Source organism: Ochotona curzoniae, unplaced genomic scaffold, assembly GCF_017591425.1.
Source record: "Ochotona curzoniae isolate NIBS_2020 unplaced genomic scaffold, NIBS_Ocur_1.0 contig_3498, whole genome shotgun sequence".
NCBI classification, from domain to species: Eukaryota; Metazoa; Chordata; class Mammalia; order Lagomorpha; family Ochotonidae; genus Ochotona; species Ochotona curzoniae.
Genome location: NW_024465885.1, coordinates 4,534,021 through 4,539,118, shown reverse-complemented (window position 1 = coordinate 4,539,118; position 5,098 = coordinate 4,534,021). Strand labels below are relative to the sequence as shown.

General features: G+C 35.1%; 1 non-coding gene across 1 annotated transcript; it reads left to right on the top strand.

The window, feature by feature from the left end:
* The first annotated feature begins 215 nt into the window (after positions 1 to 215).
* LOC121156975 lies at positions 216 to 321 on the top strand. The gene has a single exon (XR_005883956.1). It is a non-coding gene; the product is annotated as a U6 spliceosomal RNA (small nuclear RNA).
* The last annotated feature ends 4,777 nt before the right edge of the window (positions 322 to 5,098 follow it).

The following is a 5,098-nucleotide window of genomic DNA, read 5'->3' as shown; positions in this document are numbered from 1 at the left end:
ATTGTCAGTAGTCCCACCCTTAGCTGGCAATCCCTGACCTAGATGAAGAATAGCTTAAATATATGTTATAATTACAGCAAAATATTGAGATAACAACTGGCTCAATGATTTGAAAGAAAAAGAACAGAACTGAATGATAGTATGTGAGAATACAGCAAAGATAGGCTCACAAAGGCAAAGAAAAATCATAAAATTGATTTATAAAAAATGGAGAATTGCCACTTTGGCAGCACATATACTAAAAGTGGAATGATACAGAGAACATTAACACGACCCCTGCACAAGAATGACATGCAAATTCATGAAACATTCCATAATTTTTAAGCGTTTGGGAGGCTGATTATGGCTTCTGCTTTATCTCCTCCCTTCCCCCAGAGAGAGGAAGAAAAAAAGAGAATGTGGAGAAAAAAAATGATCATCACTTCTGCAGGTTAAAAAAACTGGAGAAAACATTATTTTCCATTATAACCACTGTATGGCTATACGTACATCTGTGCATTCGCATATACGTATGTAGTCAGTTAGAAAGCATTAAAAAATGTCTGGTAGTAAAATAGTTGCAAACTATTTAGAAATCAAGAATGTGTAGAAATGTGGTCTGGAGGCAAGCAGGTAAAAAAAGCTAGGATACAAGGGTTTTCTTCCTCCTCAGCAAATGGCTCCTTTCTTCCATTAAATCTCTTATTCTCCAAAGCCTGCAGTACAAAGTTTATTTCCTTGGGTAACAACAAACTCACAGTGAAAATTAAGGTATATACAGACTATCCCAATTAATCTCAATAATCTTTTATAGTAATTGTATGTGAAAATGTTTCTATTCAGAAATTTCAAGAAAAAAAACACAAAGAAAATTAAAGAAAAATCCATATCTGCTAAATCTAAAAATAATCCCAAATTTCAATCACTGCTGGAAAACAAAGCTCAGTCTTCCTCTGCTTTGCCTTATGCTTATACTTATCTTTGAGACTGGGATTTGTTTAAAAAAGAAGTTCCACTTTTGTGAAAATATTGGCAGATTGTAACAGATTATTTTATTTTAGTTCATTCTATTATAAGTTTAATTTCTTGCTTTCATTCTGTGTTAAGGTTTTGAGTTCAAGTAGAATAGCTACAATGCATTTTCTCATCTTCTAAATGTAAAAAAATAAACTTCATTTAGAATGCTGAAATGCTATCATAAAAATTCTGTAAGTATGTTCCAGAATATGCAGTAATAAGATATTCTTTCAAATCCCTCTTTCATATGGAGTAAGGATGACATGAGTTTTTCCATGTCTGTGGTGGAATTAAGATGTCAGACAGCATGGAAAGCTATTTTGAATTTCTAGTATCCATTTTCTGTCTTGAATTCCTTTAATGCTGTGTATTTAGGCTGCACCTGAACATCTCCTAATCTTATAAGCTTGTGACAGACTGCAAAGAAATGCCATACATTTATGTATAGACTAAGCATAGTGACTAAGTGAAAATAGAAACTCACCAAAAAAAATTTAGGTGAAGTCATATACTTTGCACATAAAAGATACTGAATTATACTTGAATGAGTTAATGAATGTATGCATTGATAATGATCACTAAGTGCTTTAAGACTATCTAATAGAACACTGTTAAATTATGGAAGAAAAAACCTTAGGCAAAAATACGCAATCACAAGAAAATAATTTTTAGTTTCATTAATAAAAACTCAAAGACTAGATCACATAGTCACTTCTATTTGTTTTTTCTACTGCTAATTATGTATAGCGTACAAGGTCCTTCAAAAAGTTCATGAAACTGTATAATATGAAAAAAAGCTTCCTGGATTTCAACATTTCTGCACTGCAATAAATTTATCTTTAAATTCAATTTTTCTATGAGCTCTTTGAAGTGCCTCATAGATCAGCCACCTACTCACTATATCCTTTCATACAGCAACTTATCAAACTTTTATTTTTTTAATCAGCAGACATTTGCTTAACACTAAACAGTGTCCTAGATAATATGAAAAAAAGAAAGGAGTGAGACACAGTTTTTTTTCTTTGGGAACTTGGCAACTCATAAAGACAAATACATGTAAAAACAAACTAAGGGGTAAGTCATGCTATGACACAGGTAGGAATAATTTCATGAATAGGCAGGATATATTGGTTCAGCCTGGACTGGAACAGAAGCTGGTCTTTAGAAGCTAAGTAGGACTGTGCAGGACTCCCAGCTCCCTACCGCAGACATGCTTGGCCTTTGCAATGTTGTCCTACATGTCCAGGAAATATGGCCTTCTCCCCTCCTAAGAAGGAACTTGATAAGTTTCTCTACTTCCAATCACATCACTTGAAACTACTACTTTTAGCAAACTGTGTAACTCAATTCAAAGATTTGGAGACTGCTGTTTTTACTTTGAGCTCTAGTTTCTTGGTTTCTGGATTGTACATTCTGCAACAATGACTAGGAATCATGCGTGTCTGGTGTTATTGCTGCTGCATAAAGACACAGATCCTGTAGATCTGTGCAGTGACATGTTCCAGTATTCAAGACCATGATGCAAGTGATCGCGATCAGTGTGGATATGACCTTCTATATACATAAGAATTTTATGTTGCATGAATAACAGGAAGATTAGGAAATTCATGCTTAATTTGTAGGAAGTATCTTCTTCTGCATAAAGTAACACACACTTTTGGCAATTACTGATTTGAACATAGGCCCTGATAGCAGACGTTAAGTGTTTTTCAAAGTGTCAAGCTGCTTCTTTTCCTTAAAACTAGTAACAACTAGTAGCTAGCGCAGTACTACCTTGTCCGCTATTTTGAAGATACAAACACAAAATCTAACATATTATTTTATTTGTGTTGTTGGCCTTAAGTCAGACTCACAAGCTTTTCAGGATAGCTTCAGTTTTAAATATTGCTCCTTGTTAATTCCTTAAAACATCAAAATGCCCCTTGAGTCCCAACATTTTGGCAATAACAATGGAATGACACAAGTAACAGGTCGGAAGAATTATAATGCTCACAAAAACTTGTATGGGAAATGCTACCTGCTCTTCCAGTCATGCTGTGAATGCTTCCCCAGTGTTAAGGCCTGAGCAACTGTTGCCTTTGCCTGAGTGAGGCACAGCTGAGTCATTGATTCAGGTGATACGGGTTGCAAATATGTGCAAGTATAATTGAACACAGTTACACTGACTACAATGCAAGTGTTCTTTGAAGTGTGCTCAAAAGAAATTATATTTCATTTTCATGTCAAAATGAATGTAAAATCATGAAAACGTGTGCTTTCAAGTCAACTGGGTAAAAGGAATATTCCATTTTTAAAATAACTAGTAATCACAAGTGATATTGTGCACAAATATTGAAGTGAGATAAGCACTGCTTCGTTGGGGATTTGATATGTCTTTATGTACTAAAAAAAAAACCTGATTCATTTTAGATTCTTTTAGTTTATCAATATAAATGGGAGACATTTCCCCTTTTTTAGATTCAGAAGATTCTAATGCTTTCAAAGAAAAATAAACATATTCTTAAACCTTATCTTTAATAAAAGTTTACAAGCAGAATGAGGCAAGGATAAAAGCCACCATCCAGAGATGAATGAAAGGATATATTAAGATGCTGTCACAAGAACTCTCATATTACAAACATAAAGGTATCCTGTGGATTCATGACCCTTTTGTTAGGTACAGATGCCACAGTAGAAAGATGATTTTTCCCTAATGAATTACATTCAGATATAAGTTGCATATTGTGGCACAGTGTTAAGATACTGCTTGTGTTATTCCATGCCATACTGAAATACAGACAATTAAGCCAGGTTCCTGAGGGGTTACAAAAAAGGCCTCCTCTCTTGTTTTCAAGATACAAGTCTAGGGGCTATTAGGGTGGCTCAACAGACTAATCCTTCATCTGAAATGCTAGTGTCAGATATGAGTGTCAGTTCTAGTCCCAGCTGCTTCTCTTCCTATCCAATTCTTTGTTTATGTCAGTGGGAAAGCAGCAGAGGATGGCGCAAGTCCTTGGGAACCTACACTCATGTGGGAGACCCAGTAGAAGCTGCTGACTTCTGATCACATCAGTTCTAGCCATTGTGACCACTTGGGGAATGAATCAGTGGATGAAATCTCTCTCTCTTTTTCCATCTCTCTGTTAATTTGACTTTCAAATAAAAATAAATAAATCTTAGATTAAAAAAGATAAAGGTACATGCGTGGCCGCTCAAGTTTCATTCAGGTGATTGAATCATAAAGCAATAAATGGATTTAAACATCCAGGAGATCAATTTCCTTTACATCTTAACAAAGGGTTCTCCCCAAGTGTTTTGTCTATCAGCAGAGTAGGCATAATATTTCAAGATAGGCCTATTTGAGAAGAACTAGAAAAGCCATTTACCTCAGACTAAACATATTACTTTTCTTAAAAATTCTGCAATTTGATGGATAACTTATTTTCCAAACTATCAGTTCTCTTTTATGCAAATATCTCTGGGAATGTTCACATATTACTCTCAGTTCTAACATCTGAGAGTAAATCTTCGAGTTTTTCAAACCTCTCATATTTTGTTGCTGTAAAGTCTGTGAGAAATCACTAATAACAAATTCCAGAGAAGCTGAAAATGTTCATGGAATGTAGGGACCCCTGGGCCTGAATGAAGCATTAAGAAGCCCACTTAAATGAAAGAAGTAGGTGTTAGAGAGAGATCATTTTTGCCAAATCTCACTGGGACTCTTCTAAGTGTATGACTGTGCTACTGCTGTGATTTTTAATGATCTCTTTGCTATACTTGACAAATATCAGCTCTCCCAATTACTTTAACTGAACCTAATTGGACTCTGCTGAGATGTAGATCACAATTCCTTGTGCAGGTATGAGGCTATGCATGCAGGAGATTGTAACGCTGTCTGATGACAGAAATGCTCGGTAAGCATCCTTAGTCACGCTGGAGGGACATGGGACTTCCACACCAAGTTAATATAAGGAATACACATTTTTATGTAAATAGCTAACACATATTAGACACTTTGTGTAACACCTCATGGGAATGCCTGTCATAAACATCATATATAATCTCCACCCTAAAAAACACCTCAACTGACCTAAAATTATTCATGCAGTCGACATAAAACAAA